The 19,456-nt window shown below is 48.9% G+C and overlaps 1 pseudogene; it reads left to right on the top strand.

The window, feature by feature from the left end:
• Positions 1 to 9,731: 9,731 nt before the first annotated feature.
• Positions 9,732 to 19,194, top strand: LOC100970453 (large ribosomal subunit protein uL1-like; annotated as a pseudogene).
• The last annotated feature ends 262 nt before the right edge of the window (positions 19,195 to 19,456 follow it).

The raw sequence follows: 19,456 nt of genomic DNA, 5'->3' as shown, positions 1-19,456 counted from the left end.
TGTGGGGAAAAGTCTGGCTACCCAACGATGTCTATGATATGATTTCAATTATATGCAAAAATAGGCATTAGGGGGAAAAGTCTGGAAGGAAATATACCAAAATTACAATAGCTACGGTGTTCAGAGAGCGGGATAAGTGATCATGGTTTTTCTTTTTCTGAACTTTCTCTGACAGAGTTCCTTGTAGAGTTTGTTTGTTTGTTTGTTTGTTGTTTTTGAGATGAAGCCTGGCTCTCTTGCCCAGGCTGGAGGGCAGTGGTGCGATCTCGGCTCACTTTAATCTCTGCCTCCCAGGTTCAACTGATTCTCCCGCCTCAGCCTCCCGAGTAGCTGGGACTACAGGTGTGCACCACCACACCTGGCTAATTTTTGTATATTTAGTAAAGATGGGGGTTTCACCATGTTGGCCAGGTTGGTCTTGAACTCCTGACCTCAGGCGATCCCAAATTTCTGGGATTACAGTTGTGAACCACCGTGCCCAGCCCCTTGTAGAGTTTTATAAGTAAATTACATCCACCCAAGGCAGGAACAGGAGAGAGGATGTCAGGAAGTAACCAGGGCAGGGTTACGGCAACATCACTCCAGAGAGCCCAGCAGCTTCCTGGGAGAGGCAGGCTGGGGGTCCATCAGGACAGCCCTAGCCCAGAGCAAGGAGCTCGGGGGCTCTGCCACCAGCTGTCTGGCCCTCAGATTTGAAGGCTGGACTCCCATCCCAAATGGACATGGTGCTGGTTGCAATAGGAATGAAGGAGGGAGCCAGTCTGCAAAGGAGCCCGTCCACCTTCTGACACCAGCCTTGGCCTCTGCTGCCCAGGGACCCCACCACAGGCCTTCAAGCCTGCCCAGTCCTACCCACTCCTGCCCACATTCTATTCTCTCAGAGGTCCATCCTTTGCAGCTACGGCTTGTTTAGGCCAATCGCTGCTGGCTCCTGGGGGTGCGATGGGCCAGGTCTGTCCTGAGAAATGGCCCTGGCAGGGAGGGGCCTCAGCGCCCACCCAGCTGCAGCAGGCCCCGTGGAGGGCGCTTCCTGCCCCTTCGTCTCCCGCTGCGGCGTCCATGGGCTTGTGGTTGCCTCGGCCCCAATCTGGACTCCGAGTTGCTCAACCGGCCATGCTTTTCCTGTTCCCCTTTTCCCAGGCGGGTGCAGCTCCTGCCGGTGTGGTCCCGGCCTCTGTGGGCTCACCGCAGGGAAGCACAGCCCCTGCGCGTTGGCCCCCGGGGCTGTTTCCACGTCTCTGATTGCTTTTTCCCTGCCTGGGTTGCTAAACAGTTGATGAAAAAAACCCTTTCATTTGCTTTTTTATTTTGAGGAAGGAGCCCAGTTTGTCTGTCTGGGAAGACGTTAAAATGGTCCTAAGGACAAGCCCCCAGCAGACCCAAGAGCCACTGGAAGCACCTGTCCTCCCTGTCCCTGGGTGATGGTGCCCAAGCGTGCCCAGAGGCTGCGCAGTCATAATTGCTGGTGTTTACAGAGACTTCCTGTTCACCCAAGGAGAGAGTGCTATCCCATCCCACCCTCCCTGGAGTCCTCCAAAGGGGTGCCGCTCTGACCCTGGGTGTGCCGACAAGATAACTGTGTTGAGCTCAGGGAGGCAGATGGAACCACTTCCCCAGGCAGAATCACCTAGCATCTCACCAGGTGCCCACAGGTGCCCACATACCACCCAGGCCACACAGACGTGGGAGGATCCTTTGGTGAGTGGAGACTCATGCCCGAGTTTACCCTTTTCGGAAGGAAATATCAAGGGGCAGAGAAAAACACCAACAACCAAAAACACGTGCAACCAAAAACACCTGCAACCAAAAACACCTACACCCAAAAACACCTACAATAAAAAACACCTACACACAAAAACACCTACAAACCAAAAACACCTGCAACCAAAAACACCTACACCCAAAAACACCTACACCCAAAAACACCTACACCCAAAAACACCTACACCCAAAAACACCTACAACCAAAAACACCAACAACCAAAAACACCTGCAACCAAAAACACCTACAATAAAAAACACCTACACCCAAAAACACCTACACCCAAAAACACCTACACCCAAAAACACCTACAACCAAAAACACCAACAACCAAAAACACCTGCAACCAAAAACACCTACAATAAAAAACACCTACACCCAAAAACACCTACACCCAAAAACACCTACACCCAAAAACACCTGCAACCAAAAACACCTACACCCAAAAACACCTGCAACCAAAAACACCTACACCCAAAAACACCTACAATAAAAAACACCTACACCCAAAAACATCTACAAACCAAAAACACCTGCAACCAAAAACACCTACACCCAAAAACACCTACACCCAAAAACACCTGCAACCAAAAACACCAACAACCAAAAACACCTGCAACCAAAAACACCTACACCCAAAAACACCTACAATAAAAAACACCTACACCCAAAAACACAACCAAAACACCTGCAACCAAAAACACCTACACCCAAAAACACCTACAATAAAAAACACCTACACCCAAAAACACCTGCAACCAAAAACACCTACACCCAAAAACACCTACACCCAAAAACACCTACAATAAAAAACACCTACACCCAAAAACACAACCAAAACACCTGCAACCAAAAACACCTACACCCAAAAACACCTACAATAAAAAACACCTACACCCAAAAACACCTGCAACCAAAAACACCTACACCCAAAAACACCTGCACCCAAAAATACCTACACCCAAAAACACCTGCAACCAAAAACACCTACACCCAAAAACACCTGCACCCAGGAGAATCCCTTCTGCAGGGAGGGCGGGGGTGAGATTAACACTGGGTCCCGGGTAACGTGGCATTCTTATACCAGCTGATGGGTCCATGGGGGTTCACTGTATTACCCTTTATACATTCTGTGTGTTTGAAATCTTTTATAATAATTTTAAAGCAAAAAACTTTACATAATAATATAATTATATAATAATTGTATAATTTTAAAGCAAAAAACTGTACAGTTTTCCTCCCTAGCACTGAAAAAATACAAGGAAGAATATTAGCCAAGTGGCTGGTGGTCTTTGCATCAAAGACACTGGGCTCCATTATTTATCCCAAAACACACATTCGGGATTCAAGTACCCAACATACAGCGTTGGGCCAGGCCCGCCCTAAGGTGTCACCATGGAATTGGAATCGTGGGTTTATCGAGGGTCCCGCCACAGCCCCTCCGGCCTCCGAGGGCCGTCTGACCCCACCCCCTGCCATCAGCCTGTGCAGGTCACTCCCGAGGCCCATCCCCCGGCCTCCACCACCAGCTGTATAAAAACAGCAACCCTGACTTGAGGAACCCGCTACACTTTTCAAACCCAAAGAAAGAAAAATGCAGGCTGCTCAGACACCTGAAACAAACACTGACTTGGCTTTTCTGACCCTGAGTTCCACAAGGATCTTTATTACATAAACATCTGAAAGATCCATTCTCTGGAAACGGACAAAATACATAATTCACTCACAGCATAAACAGCCCAGCATCCCGCTGCTCCAGTCCCCAACTATCTGTTATTATTATTTTTATTTCAAAAACTTCACGAAGGGTTTCATGGCCAGTGACCAACGCTCGTCTCCACGAGCAGAGATCGGGCGGCAGCTGCTCTGCAGGGAGAGAGTGTGGAGAGAGCCTGGAGTTGGGGTGATAACTTGAGGCCCTGGAGGCCCCCACCCCATGCCCACTCTCAGCCCCCTCTTGTGCATCTGGTGTGGGGTAGGTGCTAGATTCTGAAGTTTCAAATACTGGGGTTCCTTCAACTTGAAAATGCTTTCACAGGACCAGAAACTATGCTTTACATCTTTATTTTTTTGAGACAGAGTCTCAATCTGTTGCCCAGGCTGGAGTGCAGTGGCATGATCTGGGCTCATTGCAACCTTCGACTCCCAGGTTCAACAGATTCTCGTGCCTCAGCCACCCAAGGAGCTGGGATTGCAGGCATGCACCACCAGGCCTGGCTAATTTTTTTTATTTTTAGTAGAGATGGGAGTTCACTATGTTGGCCAGGCTGGTCTCGAACTTCTGGGCTCAAGTGATCCACCCGCCTCGGCCTCCCAAAGTGCTGGGATGACAGGTGTGAGCCACCACACCCAGCCTGCTTTACATCTTAACAGGTCAGTTCTCTGAGCCTGGGGTCTTTCTGTCCATGACACGGGTGGGTGGACTGGATCAGTGCATAAAAGGTCCCCCACAGATCCAAGATGTCCACATTGATCCTGTGAAGTGCATCGGCATTAGAGGTCTTTGGTCACAAGTAACAGAAGCCTGCCCACCCTGATGAAGCAAGGGAAAAAGAAATGTATGGACCCACATAACCAGGAAGTCCCAGAATGGACCCAGTGTGAAGGGGTGTAGAGACTCATCAGTGGGTGTACACATCTGTGCCCGTGTGTGCTTTGTGAGTGTGTGTGCATGTGTATGGTGTCCGTGTGTGCTTTGTTCGTGTGTGTATGTGTGTAAACATGTGTGCATGATTTGTGCATGTGTGTGCAAGCGTGTGCTTTGTTCATGTGTGTGCACATGTGTGTCCACATGTGTGCATGCTTTGTGCATGAGTGTGTGAAGCCCGCAGCGTAGCGAGGCCTCTGGACGCAAGATTTCTGGGGAGTGAGTTGTGCTGCCTGGAGCAAACCCGTGCAGGACAGTTTTTCTGTGTTTGCTTCAGAGAACGAAAACATCTCAGATACAGTGGGGGCCCCTTCATTCTCCCGATTCCGCTCCCTGCCCTCCTTTCCCGGGGTTGGTATGGATTCCACATGCCTGTATTTCTTCTGCTACAGCTGAAGGCATCTGTAGGAACGGTCTATTGCCACCTTCTGTTTAACATTTGTCAGTAGAGGCTTCCTATGGCACAGACCCTCAGCAGCCTCTCTTCTTATGCCCCCTGCATGTTTCCAAAATCCTTCCTGTTGACGCAGGTACATCTGCTGCTTCCAGATTAACTGCAGGATGCGACTCTCGGGTGTAGCCCTGCCGCAGTTCATTTCTCCATTCCTCCCTTGATAAACACTCGGGCAGGGACCTCCACCGCCGGCTGTGCCCGGCATGGCCAGACAGCCCCGCAGCGTGGTCACACCTGTTTACTCTCCTCCTGCCCGCGTCTGAGAGTGGGGGACATATTTCTACTCAAAACAAGGTGGGCAGGGGACGCTGCAGTGAGGAATGACAGAGAAGAGGAAGGCGCCCACACCACAGCAGGAGTTGGAGACACGGATATCCCACGCTTCCACTGGCTTGGGGATGCCTGGGAGGAACAGCCTTCCCATCAACAGCCCGTCCTACCAATCTCCCAGCCCAGAAAGTCTCAGGAAGCCACCAGCGCAGGCTTCCAAGGACTTTTCAAACATTTTTAAAAGTAAATTTTAGCCTGAGATTCTTGGTACCTTGAAGGTCCATGGAAGAGATCCACGGGCCTAGCAGCTTGAGTGCAAGAGGTTCTGTGATCTTGCATGTACTTCTGGGAGAGGATTGTCAGCTTGTGTTGGATTTTCAGGGGCTGGGAACTCCAAAAGTCTTAGGATATGTGTGTTAGGTCAGGGCTGTTTCTCTTACGAATGATAAAAAAAAAAAAAAAAAAAAAAAAAAAAAAAATCCAACCTAAACTGTCTTGAGTGAAAAAAGGAGAAAAAATGGAAAGTATTGGCTCACATAAGCAAAAGTTCCAGGGGTAGCAGGGCTTGCCAATCACACGAGAAAACAGGGTCTCCGAGGGCTTCACCTCCAGGCGAGCGCCTTCCACCTGGGGTCCCTCAAACGGATGCACACACACACCCTTGCATCTCCACATGCAGCAGAAAGTAATGCTGTCCCTCAGTCACTCCAGCAGAAGTCCTGGAGTCCAGTGAACCCATATACATCACATGCCCATCCGTGAACAATCCCTCTCCCAGAAAACTGGGATGTGCTGGTGGCTCGGGCCGGGTCCCACGCCCACCCCTGGCCTGCGGGATGCTGAGTCACCTGCCCCCACGTGGCTGGGCATGGGAAGTGTGACTCCCCACCAGAAATCCAGGTGATGCTCTGCCGAAGGGGTTACAGAGCAGGGCAGGGCATTGAACAACCCTTGTATTCTGGAACAGGCAAACTCCTGAGCCTAGAGCTGAGCTCTCGGGTAGTTTACTGTGGCCAGTCCTGGACGAGGCCTGGTGACTCTGGTGCCTGTCTGCAGGGATGTGCTGGGGAAGGCAGTGCCGTCTGTCGTGGGCTGGATTGGGTCCCCCCCCAATCCCAGAAGTATGTTAAAGTTGTTGAAGTCCTGAGCCAATGGATATGACCTTATTTGGAAATAGGGTCTTTGCAGATGTAATCAGGTTAAGATGAGGTCATGCTAGATTAGGGTGGGCCCTAAATCCAATGACAGCTCTCCTTATAAGAAAAAGCAGAGAGGGATTTGCAGGCACCAGGGGGATGGCCGTGAGACAACGGAGGCAGAGACTGGGGTGAAGTGGCCAAAGCCAAGGAACGCCAGGGAACGCCAGAAGCTGGGAGAGGCCAGGCAGCCCCTCCCCCGGAGCCCGCAGACAGCGTGCCCCCCGGCAATGCTTTGATGAAGGCTCTGGCCTCCAGGACCGTGGGGAACACATCTCTGTTGTTCTGGGCCTCCCAGAGTGGGGCCGTTTGTTACAACAATCCCAGGACACTGTCACACCCACTGTCCAGTCCTGCCGTTGGCTCTGACCAGGCGGTGCACCCAGGCAACCCGACGTGGGTGCACGGTCACCCTGGCTCCTGTCCCTCACAGCCCCAGACCACTGGCTCCTCTACACCCATGAGGATCCCAACCTGGGGTTTTCCAAAAAGACCACGAAGAGGTTTGAGGAAGTAGTGGCCCCAATGGCTGGGAAAGTCCTCTGGGCAGCCTCATGACTCTGCTTCCCAGGTGACCCCAGAGAGTCTGAAGACGCATCCTCCCCCAAATCCCCAGAAGGCTCCTGATCAAAGGGAAAACCCCAGGGACCCCCCTCCAGCCCAGCACACCCACAGCTTGTGTGGGATGCCTGGGCAGCACCAGAAGCCTACATGGCTATTAGCCAGGAAGCCCGGACACAGAATGACTGCCTGAGTCCCCTGTTGGCCACACCCTCTGACCACATGTGGTCACCTCCAGTTGGGACTCTCTGGTATCTGGACGTGGCTTGCCTCGATATCCAGTGTAGGAGCCAAGCCACAGCCACTCCTGACCAAGTTGGCCTCAAGGGCTTGCTCCCTCTGAGCTCAACTCTTATCTGAAGTCTGTGCTATTAGCCAGGCTACCATGGCTCAAGGCTGAACACCCTGGCCCTGGAAGTGGACAGACTTGTGTCTGAATCCCGATCCTATCACCTGTTTGACATACAGCCTTTGGAAGTTGTTCGGCCTTTCTTGGTGTCTCCATCTGGAACAGAAAACCATACCTCCTATATCTTAGGGTTGTAGGAATAGGTGACACAATGTACAACATAGCTGTTAGCATGATTTATGATGACAAGGCATGCATTAAGTGTTTATTGAATGCCTAATATGTGCCAGACAATATCCTAGAAGCTAAGGTTACAGGAGAAACAGAACAGGCACCATTGTCTTTAAGCCTATGAACATGACAATGGTGATGGTGGCAATGACGATGAGGATGAAGATGCTGATAGTGATGATAATGGTGATGGTGACAGTGATGATGATCATGATGGTGATTATGGTGATGACGATGATGATGATGATGGTGATGTTGTTGGTGATGATGATGGTGATGATGGTGGTGATGATGAGGATGGTGATGGTGATGATGGTGATGTTGATGGTGATGATGATGATGATGGTGATGATGATGGTGATGGTGATGATGGTGATGGTGATGGTGATTATGGTGATACTGGTGATGATGATGAGGAGGGTGATGTGATGATGGTGATGATAATGGTGATGGTGATGATGGCAATGATAATGATGATGGTGATGGTGATGATGAAGGTGAAGCCAAGACTACTCTCTAGACCACAAGATCCTCCTGAACAGGAACTTTATCTCGCATTTTCTGTCCCCTTCAGCATCTAGCACAGTGCCTTGCACATGGTAGGTACTCAAGAAATATGTGTTGATGGACTTATGTTTCTTCAGGTTGCTTTAACCAAAGGAGAACCCTCTCCCAAGAGTAGCTCAAGCTGGCCTGCAATGCAAATTTCTTTGAATTTGTGTATTTTAAGATTGACTTGGGCTTTTTATTTCATTCCATTGTATATCCATGTTTGTTTTACTTATAAACAACAAGAACTTTTTTCCAAAACTTTGAGTGAAAATGATACCCCAGGAAAACATGGCTTGTTTATATCTGTGGCTTTTGAGACACTAACCACCCCCACAGACTCACTGACCCTCCCACCCCAAACCCCTCGGGCCACCACCCCATACATCTGGAGGTCCACAGAGCCTTGGGCCAGATGCACAAACCCAGGCTGCTAAGCCACTCTGGAAAAAACACTTCTCTCTCCCAGTGGTGTTGGGGTGGGGCAAGCCTTTGAAGGCAGGGGTCTCTTCTGCCAACTCAAGTGTCTCTCTGCGATCTGAATAGACAAGGAAGGTAGGCCTGGATGCAACCACTGTATTCGTAGAGCCAAAAGGATATCAAAATAAGAAGGCCCTGAAAAGGTCTCTGGAAACTTTGTTTTCCCTTTAAAACGGGGTATTTCCAGCATAGCGGCCACATAATGGGGCTGAACAGGCGCTGGATGACTTGGATGCAGCAGTGTGGGTTCCAGTATCACCTCCGCCAGACAGTCCACAAGAAGCCAGCGCCTTAGTGAGCCAGCACTATCTGCAGCCAGCACAATGGGATCTGCTTTTGAATCCTCACAAGTCACTGCTGCCAGAAGTTCTATGACTAGGCCCCTTCCCGATGGTAAAAGCGAGCAGGAAGCGGTCAGGGCCCTCACCCAGGATGCGGGGCAGCCCAGAGCTCTGTCCAGAGCTGGGCCCCACCACGGCTCCCCTGCCGCCTGCCCCGCAGGGCCCGACCTCACTGCCACCTCCCTGAGTTTCTATTTCCTGGTTCCTAAAGTGAGGCCTTTCCTCGGCTGCCCAGATGTGTTCCACTCTGTTACACACGCTCATCTTCAGAAGAGTGGGAGTGGAAAGCGCCACACAGACAATTTGATAACGACACGTGCTCAGAAGTAAATTGAAATTTATTGAGCAGATGAGAATGCTCTGGCTTGGCCCTGAGGATGGACGCCCCGTCCTTCCCCTAGCAGAAGTGTGGCAAAGATGAAAAAGCGGGTGTGGGTAGTGCCTACCCATCTCATTATCTCCCTCTTAGGTCAGGAGGGAGACCTACACCCCAACCACGTGGATTGCACTTCTCACACCAGGGAGGCTCCATTCACCTCCGAGGGGGTGCAGGGCCAAGAAACCTGTAAAAGCAGGTGCATCTTTGGGAGATGTGTCTTGTGGAATTTATGGAAATACTTATTTCTGTGTTAAAACAAACACAGCAGCGTACCATGGAGCAAAATGGGAAATTCCCATGGATTTTCGAGATCAAGGACAAGACTTTTAAAGGAACTTGACCTGTGTGGCAGGACAATCGTGTCACTGCCACGTAATCCAGACGGCGCAGGCTCCCTCTCCAGCTTCTCAGCAGATGGTTTCAGAAGAGAGATTAATTGGGCGAAGCGGAGCAGCTGCCGGGGCTCCAGGACAAGCGCGGGGCCCTAGCGCCACCTGGTGCTCACGCGGGATATGACCGCCAACTCCGCGCCGCGGGCCGGGAAGGTGGCCCAGATTCAAATGCGGGCAGGTGGGTACAGTCCTGGGGGAGGGGTTGATGTGTGGAGGGCAACCTTGCATTGCGGACCTCCCCCCAACTCCCGCCAGCCTTCTTCAGAAGAAGCTGGGCCCCCACCCCTTTATGAATGGGTTCCTTTGGCCTCAAGGTGTTCACCTGTGGGCTGTTAAGCTCAGATCTGTTCCCCTGGAGATTCTGATTAAGTAGCTCTGGGTTGGAGCCAAGAGATTGGTGTTTTCAACCAATTTCCCAGGTGACTTTCGTGATCACGCAACGTGGGATGCATGCAGTGGCTTGAACCTGCATTAGAATCACCTGAGGGGAACTTGAAACTGTAGCTGTGTCTGGGGTGGGCGCCTTGAAACAGTCGCCCAGGTGATTCTAATGTGCAGCCTTCACTGAGACATGCTGGAATGAAGGCCTTGGGCCAACATGGTGTTTTGTTTTGTTTTGTTTTGTTTTGTTTTGTTTTATGACAAGGTCTCTCTCTGTCGCCCAGGCTGGAGTGCAGCAGTGCGATCTCGGATCACTGCAACCTTTCCTCTGGGGTTCAAACGATTCTCCTGCCTCAGCCTCCCGGGTAGCTGGGATTACAGGCACCTGCCACCACGCCCAGCTAATTTTTGTATTTTTATAGAGACAGGGTTTCGCCATGTTGGCCAGGCTGGTCTCAAACTCTTGACCTTGTGATCCGCCCACCTCGGCCTCCCAAAGTGTTGGGATTACAGGCACGAGCCATCCATGCCCACGCCCAGCCTGGGAATGGGATTCTTAACATCCATCCCAAAACGAGGTGCTGCCCACAGCACAGGTCTAGGAGTGGCTCGGGGGTAACTGGTTAGTTGGAGACCACTGGACATCTGAGTTATCTGCTTTCATTGTTGACCTTTGATTAGGTTTGGAGTAGTGGCAAAGGGACAAAAGATGAGAAAGTTATTTGAAAAGACCCTTAGAGGTTGGCCCATGCCGAGGGCTTGCACGTGTTCGTTGATTCAGTAAACACTTACCATGTGCTAGGTGCTCACAAGGTACTCCACCAGATTGGACTGACTGAATTCTGGGGTAGGCTGATGCAAATTCAAATCCCAGCTCCAGCTTTATTGGCTGTCTGACCTTGTGAAAGTCACTTAACCTCTCTGTGCTTCTGATCCTTAACTTGTAAAATGGGGATTAAAAACCCCATGGGGTATAGTGAGGAAATAATGCATGCGAGGCAGTGGGCCAGGGCTCACATCCAGGTCTGTCAAGTCAGTGACCCTGCACTTACCCCTGTGCCAGGCTACTTCAAGAATAAAGTCCTCGTGCACTGTGAGTTAGGGCAGAGCAATGCCAGACGCTACATGCAACTGAAACTGGGAAAAGGCACATTTTTCCAGCCTTGTAAGCCTGCCGCAGACCCTTATAAAAAGCGTGCTTGCTTTCAGGGGCTGTGCCAAGTCAGAGTCTGTGCAAAGAATTCTTGGTGGTGAAATTATGTTTCCAGCCTGCAGAGCTGTGACCTGCTGCAAGACGTTCCTGCTGGCAAGGACCCTGTAGGAGGCAGAGTCCGGCAGCTAGAGGAGAGGGAATCACAGCAGTTGCCTGGTGAGTAATGGGTTTGGCCAGAGCCATCCTGCAAGTCCCCTGCCTGTGGGCAAAGTGCCACTGCAAGAAGAGATGCAGGCAGGCACGGTGGCTCATGCCTGTAATCTCAGCACTTGGGAGGCCAAGGCAGGAGTTTGAGACCAGCCTGGCCAACACGGTGAAACCCTGTCTCTACTAAAAATACATAAGTTAGCCAGGTGTGGTGGTACGTGCCTGTAATTTCAGCTACTTGGGAAGCTGAGGCAGGAGAATCGCTTGAACCTGGGAGGTGGAGGTTGCAGTGAGCCAAGATCATGTCACTGCACTCCAGCCTGGGCAGCAGAATGAGACTCTGTCTCAAAAAAAAAAAAAAAAAAAAAAGAGAGGAAGAGAGAGACAGAGAGAGAGAGAGAGAGACAGAGAGAGAGATAGAGAGAGAGAGAGAGAGAGAGAGGTGCGTGAAAAGGAGGGTGTGTCTCTCCTTTGCCCTCTGGGCTGGAGGAAGCTCCAAGGAGAAAGAAGCTCACTGAGCCCTGGGACCAGTTTCTGGACGTCCCCGCTCTACAAACAGGACGGGTTATGTCTCAGAACGCCCTCTGCTGTCCAGACCTGAGAATGCAGCCCACAGAAACGCAAGTCTAACTCCAAGATGCAGGTCCCCGTGTCTCCCATCGCTGCAGTTTGAGACGCCTGCAAGTTGGAAACCCTTTAAGAGGCATCTGAGAAGTGTCTGTTCATATCTTTGGCCCACTTGTTGATGGGGTTGTTTTTTTCTTGTAAATTTGTTTGAGTTCTTTGTAGATTCTGGATATTAGCCCTTTGTCAGATGAGTACATTGCAAAAGTTTTCTCCCATTCTGTAGGTTGCCTGTTCACTCTGATGGTAGTTTCTTTTGCTGTGCAGAAGCTCTTTAGTTTAAGTAGATCCCATTTGTCAATTTTGGCTTTTGTTGCCATTGCTTTCGGTGTTTTAGACATGAAGTCCTTGCCCATGCCTATGTCCTGAATGGTATTGCCTAGGTTTTCTTCTAGGGTTTTTATGGTTTTAGGTCTAACATTTAAGTCTTCAATCCATCTTGAGTTAATTTTTGTATAAGGTGTAAGGAAGGGATCCAGTTTCAGCTTTCTACATATGGCTAGCCAGTTTTCCCAGCACCATTTGTTAAATAGGGAATCCTTTCCCCATTTCTTGTTTTTGTCAGGTTTGTCAAAGATCAGATAGTTGTAGATGTGTGGTATTATTTCTGAGGGCTCTGTTCTGTTCCATTGGTCTGTATCTCTGTTTTGGTACCAGTACCATGCTGTTTTGGTTACTGTAGCCTTGTAGTATAGTTTGAAGTCAGGTAGTGTGATGCCTCCAGCTTTGTTCTTTTGGCTTAGGATTGACAAGTTAATGGGTGCAGCACACCAACATGGCACATGTATACATATGTAACAAACCTGCACGTTGTGCACATGTACCCTAGAACTTAAAGTATAATAAAAATATATATATATATAAATAATAATAAAAAAAATAAAAGGCATCTGAGCCCCAGCTCTGGGGTAGGAACTGGGGATCATGGGTGATAAAGGACACAAACACAAATGAACCTCCCGTGGTGACACTCCCTTTCAGAGAGCAGCGTGTGACTCTTTGTGGGGCCCAGGGACCCCTTAGGCACAGAGCCCCACCTGACACCTGACAGCCACAGAACTGCACTCAAGGTCATGAGGACGCTCCTCAGCATCCTAGGCCTTGCTGCAGGCTGCTCTCCACCCATGCCGGGACTTCTCAAAGAAACGGGAACCACATCAGCTTGATGGTGGAAACATAAAATGGTGTAGAACACTTTGGAAAACAGTTCAGAAGTTTTTCCAAAAAAAAAATGACATATAAAACTGCTATATGGGCTGGGCACAATGGCTCACGCCTGTAATCCCAGCACTTTGAGAGGCCGAGGCAGGTAGATCACCTGAGGTCAGGAGTTCAAGATCAGCCTGGCCAACATGGTGAAACCCCGTCTCTACTAAAAATACAAAAAAACTAGCCAGGCATGGTGGCGGTCACCTGTAATCCCAGCTACTCGGGAGGCTGAGGCAAGAGAATCGCTTGAACCCAAGAGGCGAAGGTTGCAGTGAGCCAAGATCACACCACTGCACTCCAGCCTGGGCAACAGAGCAAGACTCTGACTAAAAAAAAAGAATGCAAAAAGATATGCTATGAAAATAATAACCAAAATATTAGGCAAAATAGACTTTAAGACTAAAGTATTATTGGAGATAAACAGAATCACTTCATAATGACAGAATTTCAACTTTCAGGACATTATAACCAATTTTAATTTGTAAATGCCTAATGATATAGTCTTAAGTATATAAAGCAAAAATTTACCAAAATTACAAGGAAATAGATAAATAGACAAAAATTTGTCTCAGAAATAGAACAAGCAAACGAAAACATCAGTGAGGAATAGAATGAACAGACAAAAATATCAGTAAGAGATGACATATGCAGGGGCTCACGCCTGTAATCCCAGCACTTTGGGAGGCCAGGGCAGGTGGATCACCTGAGGTTGGAAGTTCGAGACCAGCCCAGCCAACATGGTGAAACCCTGTCTCTACTAAAAATGCAAAAATTAGCCGGGTGTGGTGGTGGGCGCCTGTAGTCCCAGCTACTTGGGAGGCTGAAGCAGGAGAATCACTTGAACCCGGGATGCAGAGGTTGCAGTGAGCAGAGATTACACCCTGCACTCCAGCCTGGGCAACAGAGTGAGACTGTCTCAAAAAAAAAAAAAAAAAAAAAACAGATGATATGAACAACACAACTAACAAACAACGGGCCCATCGGACGCACAGAAAGAACACTGCACAGGGCAGCTGAGGACCAAGTGCCATGTTCGAGCACACAGAATGGTAGTCAAAATGTCTAGGTGTAAAGCCTTAAAACAGGTATCAACAAAATCTAAAGGATTGAAATCACACAGAGCATATTCTCTGATCATAATGCAATTACACTTGAAGTTAATAGCAACAAAGTAACTAGAAAATTCCTAGATGGTTGGAAATAACATGGGTCAGAAAAGAAATCCTAATGGAAATTAGAAAGTATTCATATATTTCACTGAACAAGAATGAAAATTCTACAGATCATAAGTTGTGGGCTGCAACTGAAGCAGTATCAAAATGCATGGGAAAAGGCTGAAATTAGTAAGGCTAATTGTAAAAATACAGTTCAAGAAGTTAGAAAAATAACAGCAAATTAGCCTAAAAAAGAACAAATAAAGAGCACAAATTAAGGAAATAGAAAGAAAACAACAGAGATTATCAGCAATGTCAAAAGTGTGAGAAAGACTAATAAAATTGAGAGCCACTGATGAGAAAAAGAAAGGGAGAGTGAAACTGACTTCGTTAAGTGAAGTAAGCTTGTTCAAATTTTATGAGTAACCCCTAAACCAGTTAAAAAACCAGAATGCATAACATCTCTGTCAGTTAGGATATAGTTGTGCAAAACCACTCCAGAAATTCTATGCCAAAAGGGATTGAATACAGATAATTGGGTGCTTACAAAACCACAGGAGAGGCTGGAAAAGGGAGCAGCAGCCTGGGCCTTCAGAGGAATTTTAGGAAACAGAGCTGACTCACTAAAAGAGCTCTGTCTTCCACACAACTAGTAGGGTGGCAGACCCAGGCTGACGCTGGGACCACTTCAAGAACTGCCATCAGGCCAGGAGTGGCGGCTCACAAATATAATCCCAGCACTTTGGGAGGCCAAGGCAGGAAGATCGCCTGAGGCCAAGACTGTGAGACCGGCCTGGGTTACATAACAAGACCCCATCTCTACAAAAAATTAAAACATTAGCTGGGCATGGTGGTACACATCTACAATCACAGCTACTCAGGAGGCTGAGTCAGGGGGATCACTTGAGCCCAGGAGGTCAAGACTTCAGTGAGCCATGATCACACCACTGCACTCCAGCCCGGGCAACAGAGTGAGTCCCTGTCTCAAATTAAAAAAAAAAAAAAAAAAAAAAAACCTGCCATTATTGTCAGTGAGGGTCAAACTGACACCCACCAAGGTTAGCAACAGGTCCTCCAATGCTGCTGCAGAAAACCCAGCATGACTATGTTTGCTGGCAGAAAATGCGATCTTCCTAGCAAGAGGGCCACTGCTTCACTCCTGCCTTTCCAGTCTCCTCCAAGTGCATCTAATTCACACCACTTGCATCTAAAACTTGAGCTGAAAAGGAGACTGGAAGAGGTAGCCTGTCTCTGCATTACAGGAAAGCTGTATCAGTCAGGGTCCAGTCAGGAGACAGAAACCATAATGACTGTTTGAACAGAGACAATTTAATATGCAGAATGTTTAACCAGGTTACTGTTAACTAGGTCATTCAAAGGGTAAAAAGAAAGGTATCACGGAAGCAGCAGCTCAAGAAGTGACCACCATTCCTAAGGCTAAGAGACAAAGGGAAGAGGTTGAAACTATTAAAAATCTAGAAATTTGGGGCCGGGCACGGTGGCTCACGCCTGTAATCCCAGCACTTTGGGAGGCCGAGACGGATGGATCACAGGATCTGGAGATCGAGACCATCCTGGCTAACACGGTGAAACCCCATCTCTACTAAAAATGCAAAAAAAACAATTAGCCGGGCGTAGTGGCGGGTGCCTGCAGTCCCAGCTACTCAGGAGGCTGAGGCAGGAGAATGGCGTGAACCCGGGAGGCGGAGCTTGCAGTGAGCCGAGATCGCACCACTGCACTCCAGCCTGGGCGACTGAGCGAGATCCGTCTCCAAAAAAAAAAAAAAAAAATCTAGAAATTTGGGGAGGGACCGTGCAGAGCTGAAACTCAGATCCAGAAGAGAGGGTGCCATTTGATTGGTGCTAGTGTCTCTGAAAGGCATGATGGGCTGACACTTGCAAGTCTGGGAAAAACTGAAAACTGGACTCAGCTGCTGCTACAAAAGGAATTGCCACTGCCAGGGTGAAGGAGCATGCTGTGGGGATGCTCACAGGAAGTAAAAAGAAGCTGACAGGAAGCTCATAGGAAATAGGAAGCAGACGGGAAATAGACAGAATGGTAGTCAGGAAGCTCACAGGAAATAGGAAGCAGACAGGATGCAGACAGGAAGCAAACAGGAAGAGCAAGTCTCTTCCTTCTCCCCCAGCATTCCAGGCTCCCAAGTGCCCCTATTGGCAGAGGCCAAGCCAGCTGGGCAAGCAAAACTGCAGTGTGCAGCACCCCAGCCCCCGCATCCATCAGCTGAGTATGGAAGGTGGGTTTAGAGCTGAGAGTCAATGACTTGCCTGGCGTGGTCATCTCTTTACCTACCATGCATGTTCCTCCGCACATTATGAACTCCCGTATGATATCAAAACAACTGTAAGTCCCCAGCAAACAGATGCAAATAGTCTTCATACAAAGGAAGATATTCGCATCCTCACCCCAAAATGAAGATTCTCTGAGTTCCAACAGTCATTGTACAGATCTCTCAGCTATGTGAATTACCACTCAAATTCAGTCACACTCCCATCTGAATATTCTGAATATTACCTAAATACTGCATTGTAAAATTAACCTCCAACAAACTTGTATGAAACAGTTAAGGAAAGGAAGATAGAGAAGAAAAAATAGTTAATAGAAACATGTGCATGCACCCTCAACCAGCAAGAAAAAACATGCATAGGTGCTAAAGTCCTTATTTCTGAAACTGGTCATGAAACTGTCGCTCGTATTCACAGCTTCCTTGTTCCACTCTCCATTCCGTATTTCCTTGGCCCTTATCCAGGTCTCAGCTGGTTGGGGTTCTTCACATCATGGGTTAACCCAAATCTTCATTCATGTAGGGTCCAAAGCCTCGGTGGTTCTGCCTTACTGTGATTTTTATAAAACTTCTGTTTATGTAGCTTTACATTAACTTTTACGATTGGACTGCAGAGTTCTAAGAGGAACCCGAGAGAATCCCCTGGGTTCTAGACATAGACTTCCCTGTCAGCATTTGTGTAGCGCAAATCCAGTTTCCTCTTGATAAGCAGGATCCCTCACTCCAGACAGTAGGGGAGGAAGTCCCCCTTCTTTTCCTGCTGGTTCAGTGGCAGGAAAAGCCCCAAAGAGTTGTGGCAATCTCAATTCCTAGTTCATTAGAGCTATTGTTCTGTCTCCTGGTAGAATTATTCATTCCCTTGGGAATCAAGACCTCCAAACCCGCAGAGAAAATGTTCAGAGATGGGAAACAGAAACCCTGCAAGTGTGAGCTACGATTGTGCCACTGCCACTCCAGCCTGGGCAACAGAGACCGTATCTCTAAGAAGACGATAGGTGGCCGGGCACAGTGGCTCACACCTGTCATCCCAGCACTTTGGGGGGCCAGGGCAGGAGGATCACTCGAGGCCAGGAGTTCAAGACCAGCCTGGCCAACACAGTGAAATCCCATCTCTACTAAAAATACAAAAATTAGCCATCTGTGGTGGCGCACGCCTGTAATCCCAGCTACTTGGGAGGCTGAGACAGGAGAATCACTTGAACAGTGATTGAACAGAGGAGGCAGAGGTTGCAGTGAGCCAAGATCGTGCCACTGCACTCCATCCTGAGTGACAGAGCAAGACTCCATCTCAAAAAAAAAAAAAAAAAAAAAAAAATCCTGCAAGTGTGAGATACAATTGCACCACTGCCACTCCAGCCTGGGCAACAAAGACCCTGTCTCTAAAAAAATAATAGGCGGCCAGGCGCAATGGCTCACACCTATCGTCCCAGCACTTTGGGGCACCAAGGCAGGAGGATCACTTGAGCCCAGGAGTTCGAGATCAGCCTGGGTAACATAGCGAAACCCTGTCTCTACTAAAAAATAGGCTGGGTGCGGTGGCTCACACCTGTAATCCCAGCACTCTGGGAGGCCGAGGTGGGCGGATCACGAGGTCAGGAGATCGAGACCATCCTGGCTAACATGGTGAAACCCCGTCTCTACTAAAAATACAAAAAAAAAAAGTTAGCTGGGCATGGTGGTGGACACCTGTAGTCCCAGCTACTCGGGAGGCTGAGGCAGGAGAATGGTGTGAACCCAGGAGGTGGAGCTGGCAGTGAGCCGAGATGGCGCCACTGCACTCCAGCCTGGGCGACAAGGCGAGACTCCATCTCAAAAATAATAATAATAATAATAATAATAGTGCTCTTTTCCAGTTAGCACAGTGGGAGAAGCCATAAGCAGCAAAGTCTCTCGCGACGCCCTGTACGAGGCAGTGTGGGAAGTCCTACGTGGGAACCAGCACAAGCACTGCAAGTTCCTAGAGACAGTGGAGTCACAGATCAGCTTGAAGAACTATGACCCCCAGAAGGACAAGCGCTTCTCAGGCACCGTCAGGCTGAAGTCCACTCCCTGCCCCAAGTTCTCCGTGTGTGTCCTGGAGGACCAGCAGCATTGTGACGAGGCCAGGGTCATGGGTATCCCCCACATGGACATCACATGGACATCGAGGCGCTGAAAAAACTCAACGAGAATAAAAAACTGGTCAAGAAGCTGGCCAAGAAGTATGATGCGTTTTTGGCCTCGGGGTCTCTGATCAAGCAGATTTCACGAATCCTCGGCCCAGGCCTAAATAAGGCGGGAAAGTTCCCTTCCCTGCTCACACACAATGAAAACACGGTGGCCAAAGTGGATGAGGCGAAGTCCACAATCAATTCCGAATGAAGAAGGTGTTATGTCTGGCTGTGGCTGTGGGTCACGTGAAGATGACAGATGATGAGCTTGTATGTGACATTCACCTGGCTGTCACCTTTTTGGTGTCATTGCCCAAGAAAAACTGGCGGAATGTCCGGGCCTTATGTATCAAGAGCACCATGGCCAAGCCCCAGCGCCTATATTAAGGCACATTTGAATAAATTCTACTACCAACAAAAAATTTTTTTAAAAGTACTAAATAAATAATAAACATAAATAAATCACGTAAGTGGTTATTATGGGTGATCGTGAATGGAGCCACTCATACTTCTAGCCACCAGCTCCCTGACCTGCACGTTCAGGCTCTAGTGGTCTCCCACGCAAAGCACAGTGCTGTGTGAAAAAAGAGAACACTCACCTTGACAGGGTGGAGGCCCTCAGGCCTGCACGATAGGGGACAGGTGAGGCATTGCCACCTGCATA

This window comes from Pan paniscus, chromosome 18 (genome assembly GCF_029289425.2).
Source record: "Pan paniscus chromosome 18, NHGRI_mPanPan1-v2.0_pri, whole genome shotgun sequence".
Taxonomy (NCBI): Eukaryota; Metazoa; Chordata; class Mammalia; order Primates; family Hominidae; genus Pan; species Pan paniscus.
This window is presented reverse-complemented; position numbering and strand designations above follow the sequence as displayed.